The 17,381-nt window shown below is 46.8% G+C and overlaps 1 protein-coding gene across 2 annotated transcripts in view; it reads right to left on the bottom strand.

Moving 5' to 3' along the window:
- Positions 1-17,381, bottom strand: part of DAB2IP (DAB2 interacting protein) — a 151,087-nt gene that overhangs the window by 128,747 nt on the left and 4,959 nt on the right. The window contains exon 1 of one of the 2 annotated variants that reach the window (XM_063174539.1): positions 14,982-15,402. The exons of the other annotated variant lie outside the window; for it this stretch is intronic. The gene's annotated coding sequence lies outside the window, so the exon portion shown is untranslated. Of the gene's footprint in view, positions 1-14,981; positions 15,403-17,381 lie in introns of those variants that run through there. 2 annotated transcript variants of the gene reach the window in all.

Here is a 17,381-nt window from a genome sequence, read left to right as displayed (position 1 = left end):
GCTGGGTATAAACCCACATAATACAGGGTATTGTGGAGCTTCTCCCAGCTGTGGCCAGGCTGTGCTTTGCACACACGCACTGTACACCTCCCTGCAATTTGGTTTGACTTTTCTGAGCATTCCTAGGTCACAAAGAGCAACTCAGTGTCCATCACTGAGTTACTATTGCAACAGAAACGAGATAGTTTCAATTTAAACCATAGAAAACCGATACAATGTCAGCGGTCTCAGAAAAACATTTGTTAAACGCACTGAACATGGAGGAACCCGGGAGAAAGGAGGGAGCTTTTCCAGCTGAAAACGCCAGGAACGCCAGGGCTGTGTCAGCACGTTAAAGCCTAAGGAAAACTGCTCTGCTCTGGACACGGCCCTGCTGCAAATCCCGCTGCTCGCAGGGAATTCCCTCTCAAGGCAGCACCGGGGAAGTGCCCAAGGTGCGAACTCTGCTGTGGCCAGCGCTGGCTCTGGGGTTCCCTCATTTCAGCACCGGCCTGGGCTGTTCCACGGCAGGGCTGTGTCCCCCAGCGCTGTCCCTGCTGTCCCGGGCAGGGCTGTGTCCCCGCTGTCCCGGGCAGGGCTGTGTCCCCCAGCGCTGTCCCTGCTGTCCCGGGGCAGGGCTGTGTCCCCGCTGTCCCGGGGCAGGGCTGTGTCTCCCAGCGCTGTCCCTGTCCCGGGCAGGGCTGTGTCCCCCAGCGCTGTCCCTGTCCCCGGGCAGGGCTGTGTCCCCCAGCGCTGTCCCTGTCCCGGGCAGGGCTGTGTCCCCCAGCGCTGTCCCTGTCCCCGGGCAGGGCTGTGTCCCCCAGCACTGTCCCTATCCCGGGCAGGGCTGTGTCCCCCAGCGCTGTCCCGGGCAGGGCTGTCTCCCAGCGCTGTCCCTGCTGTCCCGGGCAGGGCTGTGTCCCCCCAGCGCTGTCCCTGTCCCGGGCAGGGCTGTGTCCCCCAGCGCTGTCCCTGCTGTCCCGGGGCAGGGCTGTGTCCCCGCTGTCCCGGGGCAGGGCTGTGTCCCCCAGCGCTGTCCCTGTCCCGGGGCAGGGCTGCGTCCCCGCTGTCCCGGGCAGGGCTGTCCCCCAGCGCTGTCCCTGTCCCGGGGCAGGCGGGGATGCTCCCGCTCCGCTCCGCACGGCTCTGCTGCCGCCCGCAGGCCGGAGGGCGCCGGCTCCGCCTGGGATCGCTGCCACATCCCCGGGACGGGATCACCGCTCCCTCCCAAGAGCCGGCTTCCTTTCAGAAACCCCTTTCTACGGGGATTAGAAAATATGTTCCTTGCTTTTTCCCCTGCCCAAATGCTAAAAAACATTTAAAAATTAACATCCCTTTTAGTTAAGTTTGTTACTCGAAGCTTCATTACTTCCAGCCTAAAAAACCCCAAACAACCACAAATCCTTGTTTTGAAATAATAATCAAATAAAGAATAGTCCAGGTGAGACGATGACAAGATAGCTGAGGAGTGAAGTCAGTGGCAATGCAGCAGAGTTAAACGTGTGTAGGTTTTATTTCTGGTGACACACTGAGGAACAGTTCCTAACTCGTGGTGCTGTATCCCAGGTAAGTTCACCCAGATTTCACATACAAAGAGGTCAAGTGGGTTTTTTGGACTTGCACTGCATTTTCTATTCTGTTCATAAAAAAGGAGTCAAGTATATAAGATGCTGACCAGTCTGAGGGCAAATCAGCTAAACTCTTATACCCGTGCTGAATTCCAAGAATATGACTGAAGGAAATCTGAAGAGCCCAGGTTTCATTGCTTCCATCTGTAACAGCACTCAGGCCTGGGTATGCTCCCAAGCTTTCACCCAAACCACTTCCTGGCCATCACAAAGGTTTTACAGCCCTGCCTGGGAACCTGCCCAGCTTTCCCAACCTGCTTTTTTCCATGTCATACTAAAAAGCATATGTGGATTTAATAATTACTAATCCAATGACTGCATTACTTACTGCGTACAACTGAGCTAAACGTGCCAGCATCAAATGATCCCAGAGCCCTGGACAAAACTGCACATCTGGAATGGGCCCCTGCTTCCAGAAACACAGGGGATGCAGGCAACAACCACCATGGAACACAGCCTGTGCCCAGGGCAGAGCTCTGACGTGGAATGTGACTCCCAGGTGGGAGCTGTGCATCACAGGGCTGAGGAATGGTGTCCAGCCAGTGTGAGGCACAGCAGCACCTGGAGCAGACTTTAGGGGATCTCTTCCCTATGTAAAGGGATCAGAGAAGCACTGAAGAACAGGAGTTATTGCTGCAGTGCACCCCCTGACCTTGGTTTGGACACAAGAATCAAGGACCTGCCTGGTGATTTGTGACCATCAGATGAAGCAGCTCCCCTCTCGCTCAAGCCCACTGTGATGTGAGGACCATTCCCAGTGAATTTCTCCTCTCCCATGGAAGAGGCCCCAAGCTGAAGCTCACAGAGGGTTTTGGTACAGCTGCCTCAGCCCAAGCAGTGCTGTCACTCGCTGTGCCATGGGAGGGGCTCTGACCCACGGGCCCAGCTCTGCTCTCCAAATGCCCAGAGCACCTCCAGCCCGTGGGAGGATGACGAAGAACATCCCACCAGGAGCACAGGAGAGGAGGTGGAGGCAGCTCCTGGCTATCTGCCAAGCCTCACCACTCTGCTTTTTCATTTTTAGTTTCTGCTCTTTGCTGCAAAGTTTCTACTTATGCTCCGGTTTCCACGGCAACTGCATTTCTTGCCTTTCTTCTCTAGCATTAATTTTTTTATTTGATTTCCCTTCTTCCCAAGACATGACTCTCTTTTCCTTTTGTAAAAAGGAATTAAGTGTTGTCTTCTCTTTGCTTGTTGATATTTTTAAAGGAGGTAGGAGACACTTTCACTCAGGCAGAATCTGCCTAGAACAGCAGCAGAGATTTAATCTCCCAAGGAAGAATGTCAGGGGATTCCCTTGCAGAAAAGCCATCTACTGTAATTACCTTAACAAGGTTATGACATGTAAGAAGAGTTCCAGGTACTGTGGAGCCCAGCATTTTTAAAAATTGCATGCTCATTTGAGACCAGACCTGGCCATTTTTTCTCTACAACTAAACATTTCAATTTCTTTTTAAAGCATTACTTGTGACTCTTGAGCAGTGTCAGGAGAGTAGTTTAATATCGGAAGTGCACTAGAAATGTGGTCTTCAGTTCCAGACTGTGGGAGAATTCAAACTTTTCACTGACAGTGTGTCTGGGAGGGAGGTGTTGGGGTGAAGCTGAAGGACCCCTCTTCCCCCTGCCATGGGCAATCACCCACAGCAGTGCCCTGTACACCCTCACACAAAGCACCCAGAGACAAAACCCTAACAACCCACGGAGCTTAAGCTAATTAATTTGTCTTGCCCTTGTCATGTTGGGACTGAATAATCTGACATCCTGAATTCATTTGAGAAGGAAAAAATTCATCAGAATAGCAAATCTGGATTAGATCTGTTTGGTTTTTCCAAGCTTTAGCTGCATCATAAACACAATTTACATGCTGCAAAGCCCTGAAATAATACAGTTTTCATGTCAGTTCACTATGAAAGAGTCTCTCCACATCTAAATTCTCCAACACATTCAGGACTGACCCTCCTGTACAGTTGTAGATTACCAGGTTTCCAGTCTTTATCTCTGCCTGGTGGGATTTCACAGTAAATTCTTTCAGGACTGAATAAATAAAAGAAGCAAAACCACAGCATTTGGCTCATAAGGCAACACAAACAAATCTGTCCATGGGTGCTATCTTGTTTGCAGCACATGTGCACAGATTTACATGTAGGATTGAGGCTTAGTGCTCTGTTTGTTTAGATTTTCATTATTCTGTACCCCAAGCATAAGGTAAATTGTATAAAGACTGAACTTGGAACAACTTTAACAGTAGGCTGATCTTCTTAAATCATTTTATTAACCCAGTTTTGCAGTTTTTAAAGATACTCAGAAGAAATAAGGGAAATGGATCAGGAGTGAGGAGCCCAGTCTACTATACTGGGTTCATGTCTCTCTCCTGCTCGTGAATTCCCTCCTCCAAGGAATATGTAGGTCAGGAATTCACAGGATCTTATAGAAATCTGGCAATGTTCAGTGTGTTTGCCAGCCAAGCTATTTGAATTGTCAGATATTAAATATATGTACTAGGATCTGTACTGTAAAATCCCATTACAACTTACACTGTACATCAACTCCCCATGGATTGGCTTCACTGCAGGCCAGGTCCCCCACTTTGAGTCAGGGTCAGGAGGAAGGTTTTAGACATGTGAGCACAGCCTCCCTGCTTTCCTCCCTCAGAGATGCCAGGATTAGGGATTCAAAGAGCTGCTTTAGGCGTAGTCCCCTAAATCGCAGCCATAATGCAGCTTTTATGTGGCCACGGACAGGCTTCATGTCTGCAGTGTTTCAACTCCCAGAGTGGGGATTGATTCAGGCAGACAGCAGCTTACTCAGCTCTCTCAGCTGCTGTGCTGAGGCGAGGACATCCAGCAGCCCCTTGCTCATCCTCGCTTGATTTAATGATTTGCTGGCCAGACTACAGAGAGCGGCTCAGGAACTCCTACCCAGCGTGCCATGATTTGTGGGTTGCTGTTGCTCATCTGTAATTGCAAGGAGAAATGCTCATCAATCACTCCAGCTCTCCAGCAGAACATTGGGAGATACAGCAATGGAGAGCTTTCAACCTGGCCTATATTTCAGAAAACATTCTAATCCTGCAAATAAAGATCTGGACTCTGTCCCGGCGCCAGGACGAGAGCAGCTCCTTCCTGATCCCAAGGGGCACAGCCATCCCTCAGTGAAATGAACCAATATTCCTCCCCTGAGAGCAGGGACAAGGCTGGGAATAAAATCTGCTGATCTTCATTGCTGCACTCATTAACATCAAATTCCCAAGTCACAGCATCAAAACATTTTTCTTCAGCTCTCTTGAAGCCCCTTATGGCACTGGAAGGGGCTCTAAGATCTCCCTGGAGCCTTTTGTCCAGGCCCTGTCAGCCTGTCTCCACAGCAGAGGTTCATCCTTCAGCACTGTCCAGAATTCCAGTCTGACACAAGTTCCCCTCTCACATTCCCTGTGCCTGAGCTCTCTGAGCACCATTGCAAATATTTCCTCTCCTCTGTGAAGCAGAAAATCATCATCACTCAGTCCCCAGTGGGACAAGGGATTCCCTGTAGGTAAACCCAAGACTGAGTGGGGATTCCTGGGAAGCTGCACTCCAGATCTCTACAATCCTTATCACCCTCATTATTGCTCAGTCAGATTTGAAAACTCTTTTTCCAGCAGCCCTGTGAGCAGCACACCTTCCCACCAACGTCCAGATCCGAACCGCTCGCATTCATTTCCTGCAGTCTAATAGAACACAATCTTAACACGATTTATTGTGACAATTAAAATTCAGAAAACAAGCTTCTCCTTGCTCCATAAAGCACAGCAAATTTATTTGCTGCAGTCAGTAAAAGTCTGCTGCCTAAAGCTGTGCAGTAACTCAGCAGGGCCTGGCCAGGGACTGCAGGACCCCCAGAGCTGGGCTGGGATAATCAATTAGAGCTGGGTCTGCACCGGGGCTGCAGCAGGGACCCCGCAGCTCCCCGGCCCTTCCACACCTGGAGAAGCAGAAAAAAGGTTCAGGAAAGAAAAGTTGGTTGGTCTGTGCTCAGCTGCCATGCCTACCAGTCCTACCAACAATTGTGACCAGTTCTGAAGCTGCACATTTATACTACCCAGTATTTCGAGTTCCCTTAACCAAAGACAAAATAGAACAGATTTTTCATCCACCAAATAAAAAAACCCTCCCTAATTTGGAATTATTGGAATCATTACAAATGTGTAAGAAGGCTGCAAGCATTTGGATACACCACACTCAAGCCCCAGTACATACATTTATGCAATAAAATCACTTAATTTGAAACAGATCACCAAAAAGCCAGCTTGCATTTACGCTGCCTCAAAGAAGAGATGTCATGCTAGAGATTTTCCCAGTTACTTATAAAAGAATCACTTCTTTAAAGTTTTCTGCTTTGAGAGGTAATTATTAAGTGAATTTAGAATATAATTGCTCTGAACAATGACAAACTTGTATTATACCCTGAGTAAGCAGTACAGGCAGGTGATAAATTGCAGAAGTAATGCTACATCAGTTTAACTTCCTGCCGAGTCACCCTGAACTGCTCCAGCCTTGCACAAAATAGCCCTTGCTTTCATTACTAATAAAACACAGAATTAATTACTCAAAATAAAAGAGGCCTTGAAAATGTGCCCAGACACTGAACCATGCTGGCTTTTGCATTCTTTTTCCCTTTCTTTTTTTTCCTATAAATGAACCTCAAACCCATGATTCCTACGATTTCTTCAAAGCCAGCTGCACCACACGAGGTTGTGTTCAGGTCTCTTCCATTCCCAAGTGGATGCTCAGGACCTTCACACACAGCAGACTCTCCAGTCACCATACTCCTCTCAAAATACTTCAGCTGATGGCTGACTGTACCACAAATTTCATTTTCTGTCTGGATTATGATAAAAAAAGCTCAGTTTGGAAATCCGCTCAAGCAGTGGAAATATTTTAGACTGGGATCCAAATCTTTCAAATGTCTAGTGCTGGACTGGAATTCTCCAGGGACTTCCAGGCAATTCTGCTCCAGCTTGAACAAGAAGAATCCCTGGCTTGTTATTATTAACAGCTGGGAATCTTTATTTCCCTACTCTCCTGTAAGAAGCATTCCAGCTTCTCCCAGAATCTCACCATTATAAAACATGCAGGTTTAGAGCTGTGCCTGTTCTCATCTCAGCAGTTCTCCAGGAATTTGCTTCAAGATGAAACATCACCCGAAGTTTCCAGGAGATTTTAGCTCCTGTCCCCTTTGTGTCACCCCTCACACGCTGACAGGGGGCTCTGGCAGTGGGTGACCTGCATCCTCCTCCCTCAAAGCGACCTTGCCACGAGCAGCACCAGGAAAAAGCCATAAAACTTCTTTAGAGAAACACAAACACAAGGTTCCCACCAATTCCTAACCAGAGAATTTAAAAGCTCTTGGGCAGCCGTCCAGCCCTTCTGGCAGCTCTGTGTTCATGGAGGAAGAGAACGTGGGAGAAAGAATCCAATGGCACAAGGAGCCTGAGCAGCCAAACAGCTGCACGAGGAGCCCAGCTCAGGATCTGTGGAGCTCACTCCTTAACCCAGGCTCTGAGACAGGGCTCATTCTGTAACCCAGCACAGGCTCTGCAGGGCTCATTGTGTAACCCAGGCTCTGCAGGGCTCATTCTGTAACCCAGGCTCTGAGACAGGGCTCATTCTGTAACCCAGCACAGGCTCTGCAGGGCTCATTCTGTAACCCAGGCTCTGAGACAGGGCTCATTCTGTAACCCAGGCTCTGAGACAGGGCTCATTCTGTAACCCAGCACAGGCTCTGCAGGGCTCATTCTGTAACCCAGGCTCTGAGACGGGGCTCATTCTGTAACCCAGCACAGGCTCTGAGACAGGGCTCATCCTGTAACCCAGGCTCTGCAGGGCTCATTCTGTAACCCAGCACAGGCTCTGCAGAGCTCATTCTGTAACCCAGGCTCTGCAGGGCTCATTCTGTAACCCAGGCTCTGCAGGGCTCATTGTGCAGCCCAGCACAAGGCTGAGCACAGCCTGGGGTGTCACTGTCTGTGCAATGTCCCTGCTCAGCCCTGGGCACCTCCTCTCACCTGGCTGACCCTGAGTTCCAGCTTTGCCTGCAGAGACAAAGCTCTTCCTCCCCTCCCAGAGCTCCCAGCTGGGGCTGGACCCTCCAAAGGAGAGGCCTTGGAGGTTTCTGATTGCCACAGACAGTGTGGAAGGGGCTTCATGGGCCCCCCCTGCAACACCTCCAGGTGTAAGAACATCTCTGCTGAGCCACTGCAAAGTCACTTTTCCAGTTCTCTGAGGCAAAGAGTGACACATAAGGAAGGCAGGATTTAGAGCGTGGGCTGAATCTCATGTGAGAAGATTCTGACTGCAGAGGTAAAGTATTGGCTAAATTTTATAATGATGGAGTTAATTTTGTTGCTAAGAAAAGCAAAGGCATGATGAGGACTGGCTCCAGAGATTACACAGTGTGTGGTCTCTGCACTTGAAGAGCTCTGCACAGCACTGATTCATGTTACATCAATTACTTTAACAAAGTCAGATTCAGAATAATATTTATAAAGCTGAGATCCACAGACCTTTTTGCAATCACCTGGGTACAATCACCTTATTCACAAAACTGGCTATAAATTATGCTAATCAGTGGAACACTCAGAAGATGAAGAGTGGTTTCTTGTGTAATTTTAAATGGATTCCTATAAAAAATTGGAATATATAAAATTACAGAGTTTCAGTGTGCATTTCTATTTGAATCTTGGGTGTCAGCAACATAAAGGTTAAAGCACTATGATCAGAAAATTTCAAATAGATCATTTTTATTGTGGGGCCCCTTCTATGTCTCCACAATGGTTAAATATAATACTGGAAGGTTTTGGTGACATCTTAAACACCAATCCTGAGCACTCCAGTGAAGCCTAAATGAAATGGTAATTTTTCTCTCAAGGCAGTCCTATCTCTGACTCAGTCCCTCTGTTGTATTTTATCATTACTTTAATAATAAACCCTTTCCTTTGTGGTTTTCATAACATAAAAAGTTAAACAACACAGTGAGATACAGCTTTCTCTTCACATCCTTTGGGGGGGTAATTTAAAAAAAATATTTAACTTTAGCCTACTGTAATGTATATTTCACTGAAGGGCACATTCCTGTGCGTTGTTCAGGTGAGACAGCACTGCAGAGCAGCCGGCACTCCCGAAGGTCAGCAGCAGCAGAGTGACCTTAGTGAAGGGTGTGGTGCTTCTGTCAGGCCTGGGTGTCAGAGCAGAGGGGCTGACACTCCCCAGGGAGGCTCTGCCAGGAGCAGGAGTGTTCCCTGGCCATGGAGAGATGCCAGAGCTGCATCCCCACCTGTCCAGCACCACGGGACCTCCTCTGGCTCCTGAACAGCCAAGGCAGCTGGGGAAGCACAGCCTGGGAGGTCACTGCCTGTCAAGTGATTCCCATCTTTCAGCTCAGGCACAAAGAAGGTAATACTGCACATGGTTTAAACAAATCCCAGGATCTGAGGTGAAGCACAGGAAATCCTGTATGAGGTGTGACATCTGGCAGCCCTTCCTCAGGGCTGGATGCTGGGAAGTGAGGAGGATAAATGGCTCCCTAAAGCCATGGGCTGTGGGCACGGGCTGCCCCGATAGCTGGGCCACTGCTCCTCTCCAGCTGCCTCTGCCTTTTCCAGGATCAAAGGGGAGGATCCCAGCCCTGGATCCCAGCCCTGGATCCCAGCCCTGGATCCCAGGCCTGTGTCCATCCTGCCTGCCTGTTCACAGAGCACAGCTTCTCCACACTTTTTGCCCACATTTCTCTATATTCAAGTGAGATTTCTCCCCTTTCCCTGCTCTGCTCATTACTGCTCACAGCTCATCACCAGGCACAGACACAGGTGGACTCTTCACCTGACTTTGTCTGATGATGTCTCAAGTTCAGATTCCATGGAATTAAAATCCCCAAACAGAGGTTACAACTTACAGAAGTTATAACTCAAACAAACAGGTCTTTTTGCAGGACTCAAACCCTTTGCAGCCCACTCCTGACCCCTGCAATGCAGCCCTAAGTGCTGGAAACCATTAAGGAATGTCCTTGTGTGTGGATTCTTCCTCCTTTCCATGAGGTTGTTTGCAGACACATTAAACAGTGCTGCTACTTGGGACACAGAATCCATTAAAAGGAGTGATGTGCTAAAATTAACCACGTATTTGTTTTCTCCTCAGTTTCTATAGAACACGAGGAGAGATGCAGATGGTTAACAGCACTGAGATTATAGTGATAGCTGTAAAATTTGATGACTGTTATCAAAAGCATCGTATGGCTTATGAGAGCAAGTAGCAATTAAAAAAAAAAAAAACAACAACAAAAAAAAAAAACTTCCAAGCTTACCCTGGACGGGAACAGGAATAGCAAAGGGGGATTAAAGCCAGTTTCATGCTAAAGGATTTATTAGAAATAAGAAGATCACTACTTCAAACCTTGACAGACACAGGTAATCTTGAGCAGTTTGGATATGAATGAAATAGAGGTGCTGGGTACGAGCCTCAATCACTGACAAAGGGAGATTTAAATCTGGGCTGGAGATTTTACTGCTCAGGAAAGCAAGGCAGGGATCAGCTGCACAGACCTGAGACAAAGGCCAAGCAACTGCTCCAGCATCTCCAACTGGCACTCCAGACACAGCACTCCTTCTCCATGGCTACAAGAATGCTGTGCTGCACCTTCTCACAGGCAGGGAGATGCCTGACAAAATAAGCTGAATCACTCACTTCCTCCACTCTCAACCAGAACAAGACTTTGTTCCACCTCTTTGGATGAAATATTAATCCAGCCTGTAAGAGATTGATACCCCCAGCCTTCCATCAGAGACCTCTCTGTTCAGACTCCTCTGTGGAGAATTACCTTTGCTCTTTCCCAGCTGCAAAAGCTCTTGTATTCCTGTTTCCCCCTCCCTCTTCTGAGCTGCCATGACTGGAACTCCAGACTTTCCAAAGTTCCAATGATTTATTGAAACCAGTTCTGCTTAGTGAGAGCTCTGGCAAGCAGAAGCTGTGTTAATGCACCCAGCAATCCACAGAGCAAGATAAAATCTCCCAAGAACATTTTCAAGTGGTAAAAGAAGAAACAACAAAGAAAGGGTTGGAAGTTTTCAATGTTCCCTGAAACATGGAAGATCATGAACAGAGACATGAGTATCTTTTCTCTTAAGGTGTGTATCTGCCCATTCACTGGAGGAAAATCAGGGATTGACTCATTAGAAATCAGGACAGACAAAAGGACAGGACACACTGTTCCTTGGCTTGGCCTCTAGAGAACACATCCAAAGCATCTGTGAGAGCCATCTCTTAACCCTTAAACATTCCAGTGCTCTCAAAATATCCATGTTACATCTGCTGGGACACAAGTTCTTTACAGTGGGAGAAAGTTTCTTACAATCCATTGGGGAATATGTTTCTCTGTGTTGGTTTTTAATTTATATTTAATCTCTACCCAACACCAAAATATGTACATATATAATTAGCTTAAAATATTCAAGAACATTTCTTGATGAGGGATCCCTTTGCAAGGAAAATGATAGTAAGAACCAGAACTGAACTGATTTACTGACAAAGCACTAACATTCACAAAACAGGACTTAAAAAAAATCCACCAAGTTGCTCTTAGATGGCTCAAATGCCTGAGATGAAGAAGTCAGGCAGCACTTTCCAAAGGCACATAAAACAACAGCAATCTCAAAAGGTCTTTAGTATTTTTTTAACCAAAAATACTAAAAAAAGACTCCAATTCTCAAACCTTGACTTTACTCCAGAGGTTCAGTTCTTCCACACTGTCCTTAAGCCATTTAATTTCAGCACTGTTAGATGGGGCTGCAGCTGGAAGTTTAGTACAAGCCTCATCCCAACTGACATTATTCTTTGCCTTCAGTTCTCTGCTCCTGAATTAAAAATTACAATCTCAGAACAAGGGAGTAGGAAATCAGGGTTTGAGCATTCAAAAGCCCCTCACAAAATTGCCATGAAGCTCTGGCTACACTTTTTCCAAGACTAAATTCCCAAGATTTGTTGGAGTCCCTGCTCCAGTCACTCTGTACCATTCCCAGAATGACATTCTGGGTCAGGGATGTAAGGACAGGCCAGCCCAGGGCAGGCTGTTGGCAGTTTCCTGTGACAAAAGAGAAGATGTGGGCTGAAATTCCTTGAGAGAAAGAAAGGCTTCCAAAATTTCCATGAGGCAATTCTAAACCAACCCTCCTTTTGCTGATTTTCACTTCCACAGCTGCTCTGCAAAATGGTTTCACATAGTCTGAACCAGAAACCAGGAACTCTCTGGTCTCCTGTGCTTGCCACTGGATTGTTCTAGTTTTTCTGAAATCATTCTCTCCCCATCAAGGCTCCTCTTCTGTTAAAAAACTGGTTTCTGTGCTTCATCTGACCTACATAGAGACAAAATACCAGTTTTTTATCTTGATTTTCTTATCTTGATTTTGAAAATGTTGATAGTCTACTGGCAAGCACCGGGAGCGGTGACATCATAACAGGAGGCGGCATCTATTCCAAGGAGCTCAGAGCCAGCAAAAATACTCCCAAAATCACAAAAATAGTTCCTATTACATTTTACTCCTTGGCAGAGGACTATTAGATTATATAAAAGGCAAGGCTAGCACAGATACAGGCAGAGAACTTCATGGTAATGGCAGAGTCTCATCACTCTGGGTCTGGAAACCTCAATTCTAGGTAGGTCAGACTTATCTTAAGCTGAAGTTCACCAGAAATGTCCTGATTTAGACTCCAGGCACTGAGTATGGCAGGAAGAGCCACATTCTTTGTGAATTAAGTGAGACTGAACTCCCAGAGAAACTCTGGCAACCAAGTCAGACAAGAGAGTTGTGGTGGTGGAGAAGAGGAAAGGAATCTGTGTGGATTTCTGAAATTAGTCTGTAAATATACAATGATGTTGCATTGCCAGAGTTGCTCCTTTAGCAAAATAAAGTAATTTCTTGTAGTGAAAATGAGAATTCTTCATCTTCAAGGAAACAAAAATCCTGGCCTGCTGAATAACCTGTGCTGAGATTTTCCAGACTCCCAAGACATGCCAGGTGGATTGTGCTCTCCACAGCAAAACAACAAATGTCCTCCAGAAATGTATAATTGGGAAGAAGAGCAAAGAAAGGGAGATGGGCAAGGAGGAAGACTGTGGAGCAAGAAGAATGGCAAAGGACTAATGGGGAACACAGGAGATGCTGTGCCACTGCAGTACCATGAGAAAATCTCCCTGTGTGTGACCCTGGACAAGGCAGTTCTAACTCAGCCCCTCTTCAGAAGAAGAGGATAAAAGCAGCACATTTAAGCTGGCATGAAGTTATCTGGATTAGAGAGGGAAGAACACTGGAGCATTGCAGAGCTGATGATGAGAGCAGCACATCAGCCACAGGCAGGCAGACAAAAAGTGCTTTGCAGCTACACAGGATGCCATTAAAAGGAAATATTGACCAGTGCTAAGTTGTGGAGGGGTTTGGGAGGGATCCAGCAGGAACCCTCTGCAGAAGGGTTACAGCCAGGAAACTCTACCCTTGCAAAAATATTTATCACAGTCAGGCCAGTGAACCAAGGAACGGCTGTTGGATGAAGCATGAAAAGCAAAAAATAAACACATCTTTCCAACCAGCTGGTGTTTGATCTGAGGGTGCATATGGACATCCCACGGAACTGCAGAGCTCTGATTCCACGTCCCACATTCTATTGGTCCCCCCTGCCAGTGGCTGAGGAACCTTCTGGAGCCAGGTGTGGAATGGAAGAGATCCTGTGGAGTTCAGAGGTCAGGATTCCATTCCTCATTATAATCATCACCCAAGAGCCCAGTGACAGGCTGGAAAATCTATGACTGACAATGCAATTCCAGCAAAATGGAACTAAGTGAGCATTTATTGTTGTTGTTGTTGTTATTATTATTATCAATTAATAAGAAATAGCTTTTCTGTCCCCAAAATGAGATATTACTGAAAACCCCACTGGGACTGGTGCACACCAGACCTTTCAAAGGTTTTTGAGCATCCATAAGAGGAGTGGCACACGTGGCACTGCGAGACCTCAGCCCACATGTCCATGTCCCCAGCAAGCCCAGTGCCCTCCAGCTGATGGACTGTCCTGGTGCTGAGCTTGGTGTGATCCAGGCATTCCTTCACAGAACCATGGAATATCCTGGGCTGGAAGGGACCCACAGGGATCATCAAAGCCCAGCTCCCAATTCCTTCCGTGACTTGCCACACTTTTCCTAATTACAGCAAAGCAAGTTTTTTCTTCATTAAAGGAGCTGCTTTTGATGATCTGGCAGTGGGCCAGGATAATGACTAAGTGAAAAGATGCCTCCCTGTCAGTGCAACAGCTCCTTGCTGTACTCTGGGACATTTGCTCCACGCTGGTGCCTGGGTGCAAGGAAGCACAGCAGGAGCACAACCCTCTCCTGTTTACCTGAACTCGACTGGATAGAAAAAGTTCAGGTCAGATCAAGCATCAGTTACATAAATCTACTGCTCCCTTAATTACAGGTACTGAACATTTGCCTTGTAGTACATATCAGTAAACAAGTCACACACTTGCTGCACAGTTACCATTAACCCACCAACACAAAAAAAGCTAAAAATCAGGTATTTGTCAAAAATAAATTACAGTGAGTCTTCAGCAAAGTCTTTGAACTATTTTTTGCAGATTTCCCACTTGAACAGACCACAGTAAAATGAATAATGTGGCTCACTGGAAGGAGGGACAGGATTTTACAAACCATTAATATTTCTTGCCCTCCCTTTGCTAACTTTGTTTTGTGTAGATATAGAAGAGTCTGACTGGAACACATACTGCAGAAAAAGAATTCATACCCATATTTTAGAGGTCACATGCAAGAGTTCAGGATGTGCTAACAGGGAGAGAGTGGTGGCCCCAGCTCTGCTGTCCTGAGGTGAAGGAATGGCCCCAGCTCTCTCAGCAGGTCATTAGTGGGCAGGATTTAACAGGCTCACAAACTACATCTTGTCCTCTGCTAGAGGAAATACAGACTGCTGCAAACTAACTGTGCTTGGTTTGAGATAACAGAAAAAGAGATTCCATAAGCAGGAAAATGAGACCTGAGAGTTCTCTGCATAAAGATACAAACCCAAAAATGAGCTGCTGTTCTGAATTATAATTATACTCGCACTGCAGAAAGTTTGGGTTAAGACTTATTGTAAAACAATTGCTACACAAAAGAGAAAGAGACAATCATTGTTCCAACTCTGCTCATTAAAGAAATTCAGAGACAAACCCAGTCTTTGATCCCAGGCATTGCTAGGAGGCAACTGTACACTGCAAATGATTCACATTCATTCCTAAAAAAACCAACCCCCCCTGCAAGTAGAAAGTCAGTCCCGAAATTCCAAAGTCTTTCCCTGCTTACCTTCTTACAAGCAGGTCAAATTTTTGGAAGTAGTTTCTCAAAGCAACTCAGACATTCCACGTTAACTCTCGTGCTGCAATAAACAGCTGCAAAACTCCCTGATTTACTTCCCGGCTTGGTGTGCATGCTGAACCCCAGAAGAAATCCCTCACAGGGAAAAAAATAAAGGAAAAACACCTCCAAAACCCACAGGAGAAGCAACTCAGCCTTCAGGCAAAGCACAAAAAAAGTTCCAGAGGGAAACAGAAAGGAAATCCAGCGCCAAGTAAAAGTTTGGGTAAGAAAGAGGGAAGGCAGGCGTGCTCCCCGTGCCTGCAGTCCTGGCTGAAGGTGCCTCTCCAGCAGAATCCACGGAGGCTCCGGCTCCTCGGAGCAGATGGTATTCACACATTATTCCCGAACAGCAGCATTCCCCAGCCCAATCAGGAGGCAGCATTCAAAAGCCAAGTGCTTCCCAGACTCTGTTACAGTTTTCAATAGCTATAGCACAAGATGAATGACTCAGAAAATGAATAAGCAGGGAAAATAAAACCTGCCTCTCTCCTCGGCAGAGGCACAGGCAGGCGGGTCAGAGCCCTCAGTGTGCTCTGCACTGAGTTCAACTTGAATGCACCTGCTTTTCTCCCTAAATCCTAAACGCTGATCACTTTTTCTGTGCCTTGAGTTTGTGTGATCAGCTTCATCTTGGGTTTCAAGTCACAACAGTTAAACCTTTTTTTTTTTCTAGTCTTAAAAACAACAATCATTTGTAAGAGTCAAAACAAAGGATGAACTGTGCCTGTGCTCTTGCAGGCAACTCAGACAAACCCGTCATGCCATCTTCTGCTGAATACATCAATATACATTTCTAAGATTAAGGCCTGACTTTACAGACCCTGTTGCAAATGACATGAAATAGATTAATACATCCTCTGGTTTTGCCTGAAGTTTACCAGGAAACTTTAAATGACAATAAAACAAATATCTCTAGGAATATATGAAAAAAAAATTACTACCAGCTTTCAGGGAAAGTAAAACCATTATCAAAAAACTGGCCAAACTGAACTGGAAACTACTTCCAACTGCTCTGTGCAACTTCCAAACCATCCCATCCAGAGGGCACTTCTAAAAACAGCTCCTCAGCTCATTGCCTGCTTTTTCTGACAGCTGCAACCCAATAATAAAGGATGACCAGCTGAACAAAGCCAGTTCCTCATGGAAACAGGCACAGCAGGCTCTCCCTGGAACACCGTGGTGCACTCCTGAGCTCTCCTCAACACGCTGGAATTCTCTCCAGCTCTGTACAGAAGTGATTGTGGGGAGGTTGTGCTGCGCTTGGTGCTCCTGCCCCAGCTCTGCTGCAGCACAGCCTCTGCTGCTTTTACTGCTGCTGCTCAGGGCTGGACCCCGGGCAAACGGGATCACTTCCATCACTGAAACTGTCTGGGGTGAGAAACATTCCCCCAGGTCCCCCCGGACATTTTCAGATCTTTGTCTCTGGCTGTAAATTGATCCTTTGCATTCCTGTCTGACACATGGACTGTGAAAAACTCTTCAGGGATATTCTCCCTGCCAGGAGAAAGGCTCTAACAGCACTTCTGCAAACACAGGGCCAGTCAGAGAGACAATAAAATTTTGTGAACTCTGGACTAACTTTTACTATTATTATTTTGTCTTTTTTTTTCCTTTTTATTCATTCTGGACCAAATAAGAGAATGCTATTTGCATCAAAGTATCAGGGTTTCTCCCTAGGACTCAGAGCAGGACCCACATCCAGAGGCATCGCTTTGCTCCATCAGCCAGGCCCTGCCCACCCAACGCTAAGCAAACAAACCCACACAAGCAGCTCCAGCACAAAGAACAAGGGCTGGTGTTGTAACATCTGCCACAGCTGCCCACCAACCTCCAGCTGCAGCTAGAGAAGTGTTCAAAGGTGTAAAACAAAACTAGAGGCATATCTAGATCTGCTAGAAAACAAACATTTTCTGAAGCCTCATTTTGGCAGGTGTTTTCTGATCCCTGCACTAAGCTCCATAGCAGCCAAAATCATGTTGACAACTGACTCACTGAGCGAGGCATATGCTGGGCCTCCGAGCCTCTACCAGCAGGAGGAATGCTCTGCAATTACAGCTTTGCCATGTGCTGGTTCCTTGGAGATGCTCAGAGAGGAAGCACATCTAAATCCAAACAGGATCCCCACAATGTTCCAAGTGCTGGGATAACCCCGTGTATGCCTGAGGAACCTCCTGGGCAAATGTCCCATTTGGATGTCACAAAGAACACCGGCTCAGGGTAAGCAGCTCTTCATTCTGTACATCCATCCCTAGGGTGGATTTGTTAGCCAGGGATGGGAGGCACCAGCACCCATCCATCTCTCTGGGCAGCACCAGCAGAGGAGGCTCTTGGCCAACAGCTGAGTTT

This window comes from Melospiza melodia, chromosome 22 (genome assembly GCF_035770615.1).
Source record: "Melospiza melodia melodia isolate bMelMel2 chromosome 22, bMelMel2.pri, whole genome shotgun sequence".
Lineage (NCBI taxonomy): Eukaryota > Metazoa > Chordata > Aves > Passeriformes > Passerellidae > Melospiza > Melospiza melodia.
Note: the sequence above shows the minus strand (reverse complement) of the source record. Positions and strands in the feature narration are given on the sequence as shown.